Below are 18,285 nucleotides of genomic sequence, written 5' to 3'. Positions count from 1 at the left end.
TAGTACTGGCGAGTAAACGGCAGGGGGTGCTGTGAGTGCAGTACCGGGGTGCAGACGGCAGGTGGCGCTGTGCATGCAGTACCGGCCGGCAAACACCAGGTGGCGCTGTGCGTGCAGTACCGGCCGGCAAGCGGCAGGGGGCGCTGTGCATGCAGTACCCGGTTGCAGACGGCAGGTGGCGCTGTGAGTGCAGTACCGGCCGGCAAGCAGCAGGTGGCGCAGTGCATGTAGTACCGGCCGGCAGACACCAGGTGGCGCTGTGAGTGCAGTACTCGCGAGTAAACAGCAGGTGGCGCTGTGAGTGCATGATCTATATGTAAATGGCATGGGGTGGGGTGCTGGCTTGCAGGGGGTGGGTCTGCTGAGGGCAGGTGGTCACGGGGGTGGGAGCAGTATGGGAGGGGTGTGTATGTGGGTGGGGAGTACTCATTACTATTGATTGCTGACAGGTGGGATCCCTATATACTGTATATAGTAAAAAGAAGAAAAACTATATGTCCGGTGCAGCAGTAGGAAATTTCAGGCTCCCGGGGAGTAAATGGTTTGTTTTTTAATTTTTTTTTTTTTTTTTTTTTTTTTTTTACTCCCAGGGAGCCTGAAAGTTTCTACTGCTGCTTTTTTAAACTAAAGCTAGAAAGGAAAACAAAGTTAGAAAGAGAAGGAGAGAGAAGGACAGAGAGAGAGAGAGAGAGAGAGAGAAGGAGAGACAAAAGAGAGAAAGAGAGAGGAAAGAGGAAAAGAGAGGGAGGAGACAAAAAGAGAGAAGCAGAGAGAAAAGACAGAGAGAAGCAGAGAGAAAACACAAAGAGAGAGAAGCAGAGAGAAAAGACAGACAGAAGCAGAGAGAAAACACAAAGAGAGAAGCAGAGAGAAAAGACAGAAGCAGAGAGAAAAGACAGACAGAAGCAGAGAGAAAAGACAGACAGAAGCAGAGAGAAAAGACAGAGAGAGAAGCAAGAAGAAAAGAGAGACATAGGAGCAGAGAGAAAGGAGACACAGAAGAGCAGAGAGAAAAGACAGAGGAGCAGACAGAAAAGACAAAGAGAGAGAAGCACAGAGAAAAGACAGACAGAGAACCAGAGAGAAAAGGGAGAGAGAAAAGAGTTGGAAAAAAATAGAGGGAGAGAACAGGGACAAAGACAGAAAGAAGAGGAGAGAACAGAGGGAGAAGACACAGAGGGAGACAGAGAGGGAGAAGGGATAGATAGGAAAAGACAAAGAAGAGACAAGAAGACAGAAGAATACACAGGAAGACAGAGTGACACAAGAAAAGGAGGGTGGGAGAACTGAAGAAGGACAGGAGTTAGAGGGAAAAAGAAAGTGGTTAGGATTTGAGTGAAGGTGAAAACTTAGGAGTGGGCTGAAAAAGGAAAGGACTAAGAGCAAAAAACACAAACCGAGGAAAAGGAGAAGGTGGAGAGAAAAAGAAGCGAGAGGACTGAGATAGACAGTTATAAAGGCAACAGAAACAAAGGGTTAGATATGGATGGAAGTTAAGGGAGAAATAGAACGGTAAAGTGAGGAGCAAAAGGAAGAAATACAGTGGAAAGAAATGACAACGCCACACCAAAAAAAGACAGGAGCCACGGTGGGGGTAGGGAAGGGCAGGGGGTATCTTTATTAAGGGTGACTCAACTTTATTAAAAGAATGTTTTCATTTATACAACAACAAAATACATGGAAACAGTGTATACAAATGCAAGTGCAGATACAATCCATAGACGCACTGGTAAAAATCGAGTTTACATACAGAGCAATACAGGGCAAGGCAGCAGCTAATGCAAAAGCAATACAGAGCAATACAGCAAAATGCAGCAGCTAATGCAAATGCAATACACAGCAATACAGAGCAATACAGCAAAATGCAGCAGCTAATGCAAATGCAATACACAGCAATACAGAGCAATACAGCAAAATGCAGCAGCTAATGCAAATGCAATACACAGCAATACAGAGCAATACAGCAAAATGCAGCAGCTAATGCAAATGCAATACAGAGCAATACAGCAGGATGCAGCAGTTAATGCAAATGCAATACACAGCAATACAGAGCAATACAGAGCAATACAGAGCAATACAGCAAAATGCAGCAGCTAATGCAAATGCAATACAGAGCAATACAGCAAAATGCAGCAGTTAATGCAAATGCAATACACACCAATACAGAGCAATACAACACATACTAACACAAGATGATAACCTTTTTCTATTTTCATTGCAGGTTGATTTATTGTCACAGGACACGCAAAACAACAAAGGCACACATAAAACAACACTCATCTACCATTAACACCCCCTTCACAGGACACACAAACTCACCATCGCTGCCATCACAACTGCTAAATTACACCCCAGTAATCATTGCTCCTCGGGAACGTGGTTCCCGGGATCACGAAAAAATCCTCCTGCCTGACGAAAACCCCGGTCCCTGGCCGGTCCGCGCCCAAACTTTGGCGATGAACGTCGCCTCGCTGACCGACCGGGACCCGGGAAAAAAAAACCCAGCCGGGGGGGAAAAAAAAAAAAACCCCCCCAGCTGGGGATTTTTTATTCTAAATTTAAAAATGAGTTGAAAAACCTGAAAGGCAAAACTCATACAAGGTTACAACCCTACAACCCTTCAACACACACACACTGCCTTCAGCTTACACACACACCCATGCTGACTCACACCTCAAACTCTCTGCTACCCCTCGGCACGGACTCCCGCCCCTCCTCGGGAACCTGGTTCCCGGGAGGCCCCAAAAAATCCTCCTGCCTGATGAAAACCCCGGTCCCTGGCCGGTCCGCACCCAAACGTTGGCGATGAACCTCGCCTCGCTGACCGACCGGGACCTGGGAAAAAAAAACCCAGCCGGGGGGAAAAAAAAAAAAACCCCCCGGCTGGGGATTTTTTATTCTAAATTTAAAAATGAGTTGAAAAACCTGAAAAGCAAAAGTCACACGCACAAGGTTAAATCCAGTCAGCATGCGCTCACACACCCAGACAGACACGTGCTGTCGCTCACGCTCCTCCCGCTTACGTGCTCGGTGTGGCCCTTACTCGAGACGCTGAAGAGAGCGCTTCCACGCTTCTTCTGGGTGCCGCTCCTTGATGTCAAATGGTAGATTCTGGGGAAATCGGTAGCCTCGAGGACCTGTGAGACGACAGGAAGCGGTAAATGAGTGGCTATCTGACAGCTAGGACTTGTCCCTGCTCTGACCGATAAATTTTCTACCCAAAACCCCATTAAAGACAGATGAACAGTAAAGTTTTTATAACTTTTCTACCTAACTGTGACTACGTGCCAGGGCAGGGCAGCTCCGAGCATAAGTGGTACAGTGTAAGTACATACAGTATAAACCAGCATAGGCACACACAATATAAGTACATACAGTATAAGCCAACATAGGTACACACAGTATAAGTACATACAGTATAAGCCAGCATAGGTACACACAGTGTACGTACATACAGTATGAGTACAGACAGTAGAAGCCAACACAGGTACATACAATGTAAGTACATACAGTACAAGCCAATATAAGTACATACAGTATAAGCAAACATAGGTACACACAGTGTAAAGACATACAGTATAAGCCAGCACAGGTACATACGGTATAAGTACATACAGTATAAGCCAGCATAGGTACACACAATGTAATTACATACAGTATAAGCCAACATAGGTACACACACTGTAAGGACATACAGTATAAGCCAGCATAGGTACACACAATGTAATTACATACAGTATAAGCCAACATAGGTACATGCAATGTAAGCCGGGACTTGAGAGAGCTCTCTGGAAGATTAATTCTTGAACCCTATACCCCTCGGGAGGATGGAACCTATCGAACTCCTGCAGTCAAGTGAGGAGGGTGTAAGCCGCTCCCTCGGGAACTTCAAGACAATGGCGTGGAAAAAAAGGCACTACCAAAGCCAGTAGTGAGAAAGAAGACGGATGAGAACATCTTGTCCCTTTGAGGATCTTGTCCCTTCCTGTCTCAAAGAGTAAAACTGTAAAGATGCCGGAATAAGGGATATCCGGAAAGGAACGTGAGTACAATATGGCCTATGTGGCACAGAATAGTGCCGATAAAGCGTCAAGACGTAACAAGGGCCTATGACGTGGAAGACAACAGACAGGGACTACATAACACAGACACGGACGCCATGACATAGACACGGACAACATAACACAGAGACGAGTGGCAACTGCCTGGCACTGTCCCCGCAGGGACCTGAGATTCCTAGCGCAAGATGAGCCAGAGGCTGATGATGCCAAAGGAAAGGAAGCCCTATGACAAGAGCATGTGATGATGAAATGGAACTCATCAAAAGAAGTTAGTGCCGAAGTAGTTAAGACAATGCTCGAGAGGGTCGGCGAGCCTAGAGAAGGAAGCCGACTGCCGGGTGACCGTGGCCGTGGCTCCGGACGTGAAGGCGAGCTCCTCGGGGGAAAGGTCCGTGACGACGTCGAGTCGAGGGAGGCGGATGACGCAAAGTACATGAAAATGTGGAGATGGGTCGGAACTGCCCTGCCTGGCAAAGGCTCTGGCGAGGCTGAAGGGAAACCCTCTCCCTTTACTTCCAGAGAGCCCATGCCCCTACAGACCTCTCCGCTAAGCTGACATCAGATTGCCTCCTGTGAGAGTAAAGGCTTTTCCCCTTCTCCCAACCACTGGCCCCGACACTTAGCTTTTGGAAGAGGAGCGGACGAAATCCATCCTCAGTCGGACGTGGACGTGGAGATGCTCTCTGTGTGTGCTTCAGTGCTGCCGTTTCCAAGCTTTGGCTACGAGGCTCCTCAGGGTACCTGAGACAAAACAGAAAATGTGACTATTGCCCTCAACAACAGTAATCCCCGGGACTCCTCCGCACCCCTGCCCCGGCTCACCTCAAAGCTTGATTTGGCTCTGGAGGGTGCCCGGAAGATGCCTGCGAAGAGAAAAGGTACACGCTTAGCATGCTGCTGTGTAACGCTCACCTATGGGTCAGCCTGCCTAAACTCTGACTCACCTGCCCTCCTCTGTTCCAGGGCGTGCCTAGGGCAGCAAGGGCACCTGCAAAGAAACAAAGCGGAAAAGCATGCTGAGATACTGTGAAAAGACAACCTCCCAAATCTGACAAGGATGCCACACCGATACCTTAAGCTCTCACCCACCTGGCATAGGCGTGCTCGGCCAGGAGAGACGGCAAGTGGACCATCTAAAATAAAAAAACAAGAGGAGATGCTTAGAGCTTCACCAAAACTGAGACCTCAACAAGAACAACTGCTTCTGTATGCTACTCAATGCTCACCTCGCCCACTCGGCCTTGACTGCTGCTCTCGGCCTTGACTTCCTGAAAAGAGAGACAAAGAACAATGCTGTAACAGCCACCATTTAGGTTTCCTCTGCAGAGAAAAACATGGACTCACCTGCTCGGGGGAATCCCCGCACCTGGGATGGGGGGCTCTGCCCTGGATTTTATCCTTCTGCATCTGAAAGAAAGTTAGGACAAGAGTCAAACTGTTGCAGGATAACTTAAGAGCTCCAGATATCTTGTGTCCATCTACAAATCCCACCTAGAGTCCAACTGCACCCCACATTACAAACTCCAAGTCCCCGGGACTTCTCATATTGCACCGGGCTATGCAGCAGGGCAGAGCAGCTCCGGCACAAATGTGTGCGCACACCCGTGAAACAGGACAGATGGGATGTGACAAATAACAGGGACACAACACGAACAGAAATCTCAAGACAAGAAGCATGACTGCAAGGAGCACAAGGACAGAAAATTACATGGCTGAGGTAAGACCAATGGCGAGCTGATGAGGCTCAGAGAAACCTGGTGGAACAAGATGCTAACCGAATGATTTAGTCCAAGAACTGCAAAGATGGATGCCTGAGAATCCTACGGCCAGAAGCCTCTACCTGCCCTCACGTTCTTTCCAGTCCTAGTCCGCCATAATGGATCCTGGCGGGGCAGAGCTGTCCACACAGCTCAGAACAAGACCTGAAAAGACACCTGACCGGATGCTGCTAAAGAGACAAGAGTCTGATGCCTGTCTGAGCTCCCAAGCTCAAAAGTTGTATGGCCTGGGTGCCAGGCCGAGGAATGCAGAGATCGCAGATGCTAACAACAATGCCAGGGTTTCTGACAGGCCCCTCCAAGGCCTAAGATAAAAGACATGACATATCCAAACACACATAATACACAAAAGACAAGTGACACAATACACACCGGGACTGCTCTGCCCTGCTCTCCTCAGCGCTGTGATCCAAAGTCAGGCTTTGCTTTTATGGGGCCTAAGGGGCCGCTTCATGGACAGCCCCCACCTCCAAAGGGGACTCAAAAACCCCTCCCAGTAATTCCCAAACCAGCACCCTGCTTTCATCCCCCCTGTAGGTCGTGGGCCTCTACTTATCTCTCGCACAGCTGGGGATGCCGGTCTCGGGTGCGAAGAAAGGCCACCTCGTCAGCCGGGAAGGTCCTGCTGGCACCGGGCTGGTGTCTCTGAGACAGCTGTGTTAAAGAAAACCAAACATCAGTGCCTGATCTTGGCAGCCCCTCGGCCAAAACCCCACAAGTCTGCTACTCACCCTGCTCCTAAGAACGCTCAGCTGCTTGGGCCGCACGCTTCGGGCACGCTCGGAGACCGAGGCCGTCGTCACGGGGGCTGCCTGGGTTAAGAGGAGATGAGGTGATTTGGCATGGCTGAAACCTGAGGGGACCCTCGCTCCTCCTCCCTACTTCCCCTACTCACCGCAACTCCTGGGCAGCTGCCCAAGGCCACCTGGATGGCACCTTTAAATAGAAAAGTTCAGGGCTTCATCACCAGGTCCTGGAATGCGTCCACAGGGCTCACACGTGCAGTGAACCCGGTGCGTCGGCCGGCTGGTGACGGGAGCTTGGCAGGCTCAGAGTGCATTGCCTAAACCACAAAAAAGAGAATGGAAGCTTAGAGCAGCACCAGAAACTGAGAGCTGAGCAATAACAGCTACTTCTCTCCACTGCTCACCTTGACTGCTGGTATCCAGATTTACTTCCTAAAAAAAAAGACAAAGAACAGAGCTGTAACAGAGTCACCGCATACACTTCTGCTGCAGAGACAAATGGTGCCTCACCTGCTCGGGGGAAACCGCTCACCCCGGATGGGGCCCTCTGGCACAGATTTAATCCATCAGAACCTGAAAAAAAAGTTAGGACAAGAGTCAAACTGTTGCAGGATAACTTAAGAGCTCCAGATATCCTGTGTCCATCTACACATCCCACCTAGAGTCCAACTACACCCCACATTACAAACTTCAAGACCCCAGGACTTCTCATATTGCACCAGGCTATGCAGCAGGGCTGAGCAGCTCCGGCACAAATGTGTGCGCAGACACCCGTGACACAGGACAGACAGGACGTGACAGACAACGGGGACACAACACGGACAGAAATCTCCTGGCAAGGAAAATGGCTGCGAGGACTGAGAGAATGCAAAAGGAGATGACCGAGGGGAGACTGATGGTGAGCTGATGAGGCTCAGAGAAACCTGGAGGAACAAGATGCTAACCAAATGATTTATTCCAAGAACTGCAAAGATGGATGCCCGAGAATCCTACGGCCAGAAGCCTCTACCTGCCCTCACGTTCTTTCCAGTCCTAGTCCGCCATAATGGATCCTGGCGAGGCAGAGCTGTCCACACAGCTCAGAACAAGACCTGAAAAGACACCTGACCAGATGCTTCTAAAGAGACAAGAGAGTCTGATGCCTGTCTGAGCTCCCCAGTCAAAAGTTCTATGGCCTGGCTGCCAGGCTGAGGAATGCAGAGATCGCAGATGCTAACAACAATGCCAGGGTTTCTGACAGGCCCCTCAAAGGCCTAAGGTAAAGGACATGACATATCCAAACAACACATAATACACAAAAGACAAGTGGCACGATACACACCGGGACTGCTCTGCCCTGCGCGCCTCAGCGCTGGGACCCAAAGTCAGGCTTTGCTTTTAAGGGGCCGCTTCATGGACGCCCCCATCTCCAAAGGAGACTCAAAAACCCCTCCCGGTGGGTCCCTACCCTGCGCCCCGCTTTCATCCCCTCTCTGGGTTCTAGCCCTCTACTTATCTCTCAGACATCTGGGGATGCAGGTCCGTGTCAGGTGCAAAAGAAGGCAGCCTCGACATCTGGGAAGTTCCTGCTGGCACTCTTGTTCAACAACTCCCTGTTGTTTCTTAGTCAGCTACATGAAAGAAATCCAAATATCAATGCACGATCTCTGCAGCACACTGGCCAAAACCCAACAATTCTGCTACTCACCGTTCTCCTAAGAATGTCCGGCTCCTGGGGCCGCACCCTTCGGCTGCGCTCCGAGGCTGATGCCGTTGTCACGGGGTAAGCCTGGGGTAAGAGGAGACGAGGTGATTTGGCATGGCTGAAACCTGAGCAGACCCTCGCTCCTCCTCCCTACTTCCCCGACTCACCGTGACTCCTCAGCCATTGCCAAAGGCTACCCTGGTGACACCTTTAAACAGAAAAGGCAGAGGCTTCATCGATGAGTTCCGTGATTCTTCTGCAGGGCTCGGGAGAGCGGCGCACCCGGTGCGTCGGCTGGTTGGTGACTGGGGCTTGGCGTACTCCGAGTGGCTTGCCTAAAGCGTAGAAACAGGAACAGATGCTGAGAGCTGCACCGGAAAGTGAGACTGGAGCAATGACAACTGCTTCTGTACGCTACTCAATGCTCACCTTGCCCACCTCATCTTGACTGCTGATATCCAGCTTTACCTCCTAAAAAGAGAAAGAACAGTGCTGTAACAGAGTCACACTTTACACTCCCCCTGCAGAGACAAACGGTGACTGACCTGCTCGGGGGAACCTCCTCACTCAGGATGGGTGGATGGATTTTGCCCGGGATTTTATCCTTCTGCATCTGAAAGAAAGTGAGGACAAAAGTCAAAGGCCTGCGGGATAACTTCACAGCTCCAAACATCTTCTTTCTATCTAGGAATATCATCTAGAGTCTGGCAACACCCCACAAACTGCAAGTCCCTGGGACTTGTCCTATTGCAGCAGCCTCTGCGGCAGGGCAGGGCAGAGCAGCTCCGCCACAAACATGCGCGGACACCCGTGACACAGAACGTGACAAACAGGAGGACGACAAACGCAACACATCATGCTTGTGGTGAGGGCCTCGAGGGGAAAAGGCAAAAGGGACCCCAAAGACACACTAGGTAACACGGTACGCCGGACAACACGACGTGGACCGGAACTGTTCTGCGCTGCCCGCCTGAAAGCTGCCGTCACAAGTAGAGCCTCTCCCTTTAGCTGTCCTAAGAGGCCCCTTGGAGGAGATTGCTTTTCCCTCTGCTAATTTTTAAATCTGTCCCAGGACTCCCGACCTGCTGCTCTCCCATTGTCCCATCTCCAGGCCGTGGCCCTGACTTATCTTTTGGATGATCGGTGATGTGGATCCACATTGTGCCTGAAATGAGCCTGCCTCGGAGGGCCCCGTGATCGCCTGTTAGCCTCTCGGCCAGCTACAATAAAGAAAAACAAAACCAAAGTATGAGTATATAGTTATGTGGGCCAAATCCCAGCGAGTCAGATACTTGCCCTCTCCTGAGTGTGCCTGGCTCCTTCAGGCTCCAGCTTCATCCTGATTCCAAGGCTGTGGCCATTATTATGAGTGCCACCTGGGTTAGAGAAAGGCAAAGTGAAATGGCATTCCTGTGAGTGTAGTGGATGACCTTGTGTGCTGTAAGACATGTGAATGCCTCTGCTCAGCTTCTAAAAGGCCTTGGGTGGGGGGCTCAAATAAACACCCTTTCTCACCCTGCTGCCTTCAAAACCACCCCCCCAACGATAACTCCTAACCGGATACCCGCTCACCCTCCCTCTCCTAGTCACAATCCTCAACTCACCTGAAGCCTCAATCTCAAACATCACCTTGGACCCTGGGCAGATCCCTCTTGTGACACGATGAATCTGCTGAAAAAAGTGTTGTAGTTGACACAACCTGGAGCCTCTGGAAGCTGCGCTCCTCCTAAAAAAAAGACAAAACAAAATCAGAACAAAACCAGAAATTACAAATGCGCTTTACCACCCCTAAACACAAAACCCAAAATTATGAACTTAAATAAGCCCTGTATTCTATGCTGTTTTCTTCACAGTATCTTCAAAGCCTCTGTTGCTTTAGATGCCCAGAAACACCTGCTGAAAACAAGCTGTGAGAAGCTGAAAGAGCTTCTTCACTGAAATGAGAGGAGAGCTCTTATCCTAGCACCTCCCAGAGGGGGAATGAAGGCCCTGAGCAAAGGCTGGGGTTAATATACCCCTGATGGTGCCCGCCTCTCGTTCCCATGGCACCCAGGAAAAGGGAGGGGGTGAATCCCACCGGGTATAAAAACCCTCAGAGCAGCTGCTGCTGTTTGGCTCCTCTGACTTGAAGTCAAGGGGAGCAAAGGGCTTGTTATAGAAGAAAATTCTTCAGAAAAATAATAGTGCTTTCTTTTTTTGCAACAACTACTTGGCGTAAAAGGGCAGAAAACTGGTAAGAAATAAAAGTTTCTGTTTAGGCAGCATAACTAGATAAATTAGCCAATTTGCTGTTAACTTACATAATTATTCCTTAGTGGCTACTAAGTAGTACTTCATGTGTGACTATGCTGGGTGGAAAAGAATGCTTATGATATGAATAGTCTAAGTCTCCTTGGGACCTCTAATTAGGCCTATCTATATTATAAGTAACAATAAGATAAATAAAAGCTTCCCAGGCAGTGTAAGGGTTAAGTGTGTGTCAGGCTCACCCTGCTCTGAGATACTTAGTCCTATGGCACAGGAAGAAGGGCCGTGAAATGTAGTTTTAAACCCTTAAAATGCTGAAAAAGGCAGAGCTTCCTTCCAGTGCACCCCTTGAACAGAGGAAATGGGGCAGTTATCTCTACTGAAACTAATACAATGGCATATAAATAGCTTCTGCCCTTTAATTTATTCTTCTTAATACTGGGAAAAGAGGGTTTTTCCTCACTTTATACCTCTCCAGTGATGAAAAAAGAGGGATTTTTCCCTCAGTTCAAACTCTTATGCAGAGATAGCTGGGCTTCTCCCTCAATTTAGGCCTCAGGACAACAAAAAGGGGGTGGCTACCCTTAATTCAAACCCTTAAGAAACATTGTCAAGATTTTCCCCTTCTACTTAAACTGGAAAATAATAGAAAATGAGGACTCCCTGTCAATTAACACCCCGAACAGCATAGAAAAGGCAGGGATTCTTTCAACTGAGACCATTAAAATTGGAGGGGAAGCAGAGTCCCTCCCAGTTTGAACACAAAAAATAAAGGAAAAGGAAGCTTTTTCCCTTTTTTCTAAACCCTTTTTCTCCTAATAACCCCTCTCCTTTCTGGGAGTGCTCTGGGGGGTCTGGGGGCCCTGGGGAGGGACTGACACAGTAAAAGGGGAAAGTTGAAAGCCCTCTCCTGGAACCCCACATGCTGCCTGGCCTGCTCAGATGCTGCCCCTTGGCAAAAGGGCTCTTCCCTTGGCATTTTCTCAAAGTGATGCTCCGTGCCCGGGTGGGTCCGGCTGCTCCCTAGTCCGTGCTGGATGCTCCGACCGTAGTTCCTGGAGGGACCCTTGGGATGCCCCCGTTAGCCCCTCTGGACTAGCGGCTCCCTGTGCGGGTGTGCCTGGGTAACCCTCTGAAAGCAGCTGGGCACACGGGGGGTGCTAGACCTTGGAGTGGGCTTGAGGTGAAGAAAGGTCCTGTGAGGAGTTCCTTCCCCTGCACAGCCCTTCGTCTGCCCCTTAAACCATGGGCTGCCAGACTTCCCTTTCTAAGGAAATTAACCGTCTTTCCTCTCTGTGTACCCGTGGCCGAAACTGCGATTCGGCCTCCAAAACCGCAGAGAACGATTTCTCACGGACCGCGGCTGCCGACGCCGAGAACTCTTGCCGCCCTTGGAGCGCCACGTGCCTCCTGCGAACGGACGTCGACGCGCAGCGGGGCTGAGTTTGGCTTTATGGGGAAGAGGGCCAGCGCAGGATTTGCTCCTGCAGGAGCAAAGCTGCCCCCGCCGAGAACTCGGGCTGCCCTGGCAGTGCCGAGCACCTCCTGCAAACTGGCGTCGGGAGACGCGGGGGGTGAGTTTTTCTGTGCAGAAGTTCTCCCAGACCAAAGCTGAGAGCATCTAACCCTAACCACAACAACTTAGCTGGGTCTAAAACTTACAACCTTCGGACTGGCGGCGTGGGACCCAACCCGCTGTGCCACTGCTGGCCCCTTGCTCAAGCGTTCCCCTGCAGTCCTAAAACTCTGCCTTTTCAGAGGGTGTTTCCTCTGACCCTGACCATAATCTTCAAAATATGCTAAAGACTCATAAAATGGCTTTGAAAAAGCCCCAACAATACCCTAAGTAGTCCCAGAAAAGTTCCTTCCAAAATCCCCTAAATACCTTTCAAAGTCCTGGAAAAAAAGCCTCACAAAGACATGCTCAGTCTCCGAACTCTACCTCTTGCTGTCTAGCCCACAGATGTCGTCCCTACCTTTTTGCAGTGGGTCTGTTGTCCTCTGAGGGTTCTGTCATTGTGCTGCTGTGTGAGGGTTGCTGTCTGGTCTCGCTGTTAGGGTTGCTGTGTTGTGCTGCTGTTGGGGGAAAAGGCTGTTTTTAGGGGGGCTGCTTCGGCTGAGGTTAGGGCTGGGGTGAGGGGTGGTACAGCTGTACCGTGCACCCCTGATCTCCACTGGACTGTCCAGCCCCCAAGCCCTCTCCCTTTACCCCTCAACCGGTCCCTCTGCCCCCCAGCCCTCAGCTCCTGTGTGTCACCCTTGACCCCTCTCCTTTGCCCCTCAGCCCCCAGCTTCTCTGTGTCACCCTACAGCTGCCCCTGCCACCCTCAGCATCTCTGTGTGTCACCCGCTGTCCCCTCTCCCTGTTCCTCCCTCAGCTCCCAGCCTCTCTCACCCTCAAGCCCCCACAGTGCCTCTCAAGCTGCCCCTCAGCTTCCATGTGTTGTGCCATAAAAAGACCCTAAAAAAACCTAAAAATTCCCTGAAAACCTCCTGATCTTCAAAATGTGCTAAAAACCCCATGAAAACCTAAAAATAGCCTCAGAATGCTGTTAGAATACACTGGAAATACCCTACTTTTAAAAAACCCTTAAAAATCCCCAAAGAACCTTTAGAAATTCCTAAATATACCCTAAATAGTCCAAAAAGAGCTCTAAAAATACCCCAGAAATCCTTAAAATGCCCTGATAAGACCCTAAAAAAGCCTAAAAATTCCCTCAAAAACCTTAAAAATACCCTAGCCCTAAAAAGTCCTACACATACCCTCAATAGTCCTAAAAAACCCCCAAGAACACCCAAATCCGCCCCCAAACAATTCTTAAAAGTACTAAGAAAGCCCTTAAAATACCCTAACAAAATTTTTTAAAAGCCCTAAAAGTATCCTAAATGTTCCCAGAAATTTCCTGGAAAACTCCTCCAAAAAAGCCCTAAAATATCCTTTTAAAGCCGTGAGAAAAACCCTAAAAAAACCCCTAACAAACTGCCCAGCCCCCAACTCCTACCTGTCACTCTCTAGACCACAAACATCATTGCTACCTTTTTATTAGGGTTGCTGCCTGCAGCTGCTGGGAGACTTCTGGGGCTGTCCCAGCATTGGGGTTATTGCCTTGTGCTGCTGTTGGGGAAAACTGGGGTCCTAGGGGTGCTCTTTAGGATGACCTTGGGGTTGGGTTGAGGGCTGCTGCACCTGTACCCTAACCCTACCTGGTACCCTGTGTCCTTTGTACCCCTAACCCTCGGTGTGAGCTCTCCATCTGTCAAGCCTCCCCCTCCTTGCCCCTCAGCCCGCAATGTCTGTGTGCCACCCCGAGACCTCTGACATTGTCCCTTGGCCCCCTGGCCTCCACCGTGCACTCTCCACCTGGTTAGGGGTGGTGTGAGGGCTGGTTCACCTGTCACCCTCAAGCAGCCCCCACTTTGCCCCTCAAGGCATCTGCTCCCCCTCACCCTCTTCTTGTCACCCTCAAGCTCCCCACTCCCAGCCTCTCAGCATCTCTGCGCCACCCTGGAGCCCCCCATTTGCTCCTAACACCCCCTTCTGCCTCTCCGCTCCCCCCATCCTCTGTGTCACCCTCCAGCCCCCTCCCCTCAGCCCGCAGCCCCTTGTGACACCCTGCAGCACACAGACGTTGTCCCTGCCTGTCTCGCCTGGGTGTTGTCCTGCTGCGAGAGCCGCGCCATCCTCCGAGGGTTTGGGCTCCTGGGTGCTGCTGCAGGGGACTCACGGGTGGGCGGTGGGTGAAGTAACGGATGGAGCGGGAAGTGTGGTGGGACGGGTTAAGGGCGGAGTGTGAGGGATGGAGCAAGGGCGGGCTGGAAAATAGAGTAGGGTTAGGGGTGGAGAAGGGGACGCAGCAGCAGGGGGCTGAGGTGGGGAGGTGAGTGTTAGGAGGAAGCGTAACTCCGTAACTCCAAGACCGAGTCTGCAGCCAACGAGAACTCTGAGTGACCTGGGAGCGGTGAACGTCTTTGGCAAACTGATGTAAGGAAACTGGGGTGATGAGTTTAGTTTCCCTTGGAAAAGGGATGGCATCTGTGTCCGTGGGCCTGCACCCTGCCCGGGACCTTTGATCTCGAGTGGGCTGCCACCTCCTAAAATTCCAAACATCGCAGGTGAGACAGGGGGTTGCAAATTTTACTTGGGGTAGAAACCGATTTTGGATTTAGCTGAAGTCTGCTGGTGAAACTTGTGTAGTCTGTTAATCAGTGTGCTTGCAAAAAGACCTGCAGAGAGAACAAAGGAAGTTTGAGGATTCTGTGGGAAAAAGAGAATCTGGGTTACGACCGAGTGCACGGCCTCATCCCTGTGTGAGTAAAAGTTTGAGGTTTTGCTGGCAGCGTCACCGAGTGCTGAGGGGTCCCGTGGTCCATAGGGCAACTTGGGAGGGTTTGCTTCAGGCTTTGCTTGTGAAAGGTGTGAGAAAAGCAAGCAGCTCTGAAGCAGATGAGCCCCCTCTTGCCTGTTGAAGTGTTGTATAAATCAAAGATAAACCTCAAGGTCCCTTCCTACCCAAACCGTTCCGTGATTCTTTGCCCTGGAGGCAAGGGTGCACCTGTCACCGCATTTCTCTTCACAGAGAAAAGCAAGGCACAATTCTCCCCAAGAATATTTCCGGGATTCACATTCTCTGAACCTCAGAGGAAGTAAAATCAATTATCTCATGTGCTGTACCTGTGTTTGTGCCAAAGTAGAATGCAGCGTGGAGATTGTTTACCCAAAGTGAGGGTGTTTTGTTTCCTTGGCCTGTCGGGGCCAAGTGTGTGTGCGTGTCGGGACTCTTGGGTGACAGTCACGAGTTGTGTGCGGGGTTGAGTACTTGGCAGAATCAGTTTAGATGTAATGTAATATAGTATAATAAAGCAATTAATTAGCCTTCTGATAAGGCAGAATGCAGATTGGAAATATTTGCACATATGATATTAAAGGACATGTGAACCACCTTTCTGTGAGACAAAGACACAAGACTTGGCCCATCCCTAACTTAGGACAGAGCTAAAAAATAATAGATAAAATAATTTTTAACCTATTTTTGAAGAACTCGCTAAAACTAATGGCAGATGATATAGCTATTTTATCTGGCAAGCTTCCGTGCAAAATTTCCTGCTGATGCTGCCTCAGACGGATGGAGATTTGGGAGGAGGGGGAAGAACAAAGTGCCACGGGGCTTTATTGGATGAGCCTTGAAAGGTTTCTGCAAGCTTCTATTGCAAGGTTGATGAACCTTGTGCTTGTTAACTTCAGTTTTGCTCAGCGTTTTAACCCTGCTTTATCTCCTGTGGTCCAGATGACACATTCACACATTTTAGAAAATTCAGTGGGATGCTCTTCAAACAACATGTGACTTTGCACCAGTGAGGGCAGAAACTTTTACCTCAATCTATAGTTTTTCAATATTGCTATAGAAAGTGCTTTTCTGTGAAATGTCTACTTTGGTTAGATCATGCAAATTTAGTGCTGGCTGGTACTTCCATAAGATGAAGAGTAAGAATAACTCAGGAATGTTTCATCATTTGTCTCTGCACTGGTCAGAAATGGTAATTTGAGCTCAAATCTGTAGAAATTTAGCAAAAGAAGTTGGACACTCAGAGGATAAAAATAGAAAAAACTGCATTGGAAGGATTTTTCCTGCTAGTGAGTGAGTTTCTACCTGTAGGAGCATCGGGCGGTAGCACGGTCGGGACGGACGGAGACGAGAAGTCATATTGCTATAAGCTGGGTGATATGGGGTAACCTTTAAATGAGGGCCGTCTTCTCCTAGGAAATGAAAGAAGTAACAGGTACCCATAGTTAATGAGCCTAGGATTTCTAGCTCTTGAAGGTCAGATTTATCAGCTTTAGAATTATCAATATAAGTTTGGTGTTTCTGGCTGGGAGTTGGAGATACGTGATGATCATCATGTGGCCAATATTTATCAGGAGTAACATTATCAAAACCCTTTGGGAAAGGTACTCCGACTAGACAGGTTGAACAAGGTTTGTCAGGGCTTGTGTCAGATAGACAGATGGTATCGGAGCCTGCAGACCTGGCTAAAGCGACCCAGACATTCGTCTTTGGTTGATTGACAGGTAAAGCTTCTGTTTGTGCTGCCTGTGCGACTGCTTGCGCTGTTTGAGCTGTAAGAGCCCTTTCAATTTTTTCTCCTAGAGTTTTTCCAAGTTCATTTGCCTGGATAATTGCCACTTGCTGTGGACTCCCAATTTTGTTACAGGCATCCATCATTTCAGGCACTGTGGGTTTGTCTTTTCCTAGGGCTTTGATAACTCTTTTACATTCTGCATTGGCATTATTTTCAATAATGTCCCGTATCATTATTGGGCGAGCTATATCATCGCCGCATTGTCTTTCTGCTCCTTGCGTTACCCGGCCCACAAATGCGTTACCATTGCGTTACCATTTATGGTTCAGACGAGTCTTGCCTAATCAGAGTATAGGCTTTTTCAAAACTTCCTGCAGGCTCAATTTGCAAAAAGGCTCTGCGAGCCATCTTTTTAATGTCATCTAACGCTGTTTTGGGTAAATTCACTCGATTATCATTCTGATCATCAGGAGGGTCACCAGTCAGCTTAGACGTGACAAGGGTACGAAGGTCTGCATCGGTACTCTGTCTATAAGTGGCTAGTACCCCTGTGAGCAGTCTTTTCCATTTGAGTTCCCATAGCGTATATTGTGAGTCTGTGAGAATTATACTAGCAAGATTTTTACAGTCATTTGGTGTGAGTGTATGTCCTTCCAGGACTGTCCTTTTCAGCAGTTGCTTAAAATATGGGGAGCAGATACCACGTCCCTTATTGCTTTTTGCAATTCTTTTATCTCAGGAGGTGGGATAGCCACCCGTGTTCTAGGACCGGCGGCTTGCTGGCTGAATGGCACAGGCGTAGCTAGAGGATTTAGACTTTCTTCTTTGCAAATCTGGCCTCTGACTTCATCCTAGTCTGTTAGTTGAAAATTATCAAAAGATTTTTGTGAGTTTTCTAATTTGGGATTAATGCTGACAAATTTTAGGCGTTTAGTGTCTCTTTTTGGGTCAGAAATCTGTCCCAAACACTGGGGGGACTCTGGAGCTGTTTGGGAACAGTTCTTTTTCGAAATTCTTTTGTGTTGGATCAAAGGGTTGGCATTTGCAGGGTAAAGACCCTGGAAATAATTTGGCAGATCAGGAAGCTAAAGATGCAGCAGAAAATGGAGCTGAAAGAGTTAATATTAACTCCAAATGAGGAAAAATTGGAAATTCCAAAGTTTAGGGAAGCAAAAAAAAAAAAAGGCGAATTAAAACAAGATAGGTGGCGAAAGAGATAAATGGGGGAAATAGAAACATCTTGATGGAAGACAGATAATAAAATGCTTACTAGGGAATAGCAGAGGACATGTATCAAAACGCCCAGTGGGATACTCGGGCTTTGTGTGATCATTTTTTTTAAGGAACTATGGATGCATTGCGATTTTTGGAGTAGGAACACAAGTAACTGAAAGATGTATAATTTGCCAAAGGATAAATAAAAGGGTGGTGAGAAAAACAACATGAGAAGGTCATGAGTTAACTCGTTGACCATTTCGAAGTATCCAAGCAGAAGTTTGCTTTAGTAAGCTCTGGATTTATTTGTAAAAACTGTTTAATCCAGGAAAAAAAAAAGGATATGCCACATGCTGGGCAGGAGGGAGATTGTACGAAAATAACATTTTTAAAGGCAATAAAAGAAAAACGGTGAAAGTATAAGGCAGGGAACGAAATATTACCTCATCCATTCCCGTTTGTTCCTCCACTCGTTC

The 18,285-nt window shown here is 48.8% G+C and overlaps 1 long non-coding RNA gene across 1 annotated transcript; it reads right to left on the bottom strand.

Annotated features, from left to right (window-relative positions):
* Positions 1-6,056: 6,056 nt before the first annotated feature.
* LOC139584939 (uncharacterized) lies at positions 6,057-6,870 on the bottom strand. The gene is made up of 3 exons (XR_011676886.1): positions 6,735-6,870; positions 6,571-6,651; positions 6,057-6,493 (listed from the first exon to the last, which is right to left on the bottom strand). It is a non-coding gene; the product is annotated as an uncharacterized lncRNA (long non-coding RNA).
* Positions 6,871-18,285: the final 11,415 nt, after the last annotated feature.

This window comes from Agelaius tricolor, unplaced genomic scaffold, assembly GCF_023055355.1.
Source record: "Agelaius tricolor isolate 1412-34295 unplaced genomic scaffold, bAgeTri1.0.p SCAF_69, whole genome shotgun sequence".
NCBI classification, from domain to species: domain Eukaryota; kingdom Metazoa; phylum Chordata; class Aves; order Passeriformes; family Icteridae; genus Agelaius; species Agelaius tricolor.
This window is presented reverse-complemented; position numbering and strand designations above follow the sequence as displayed.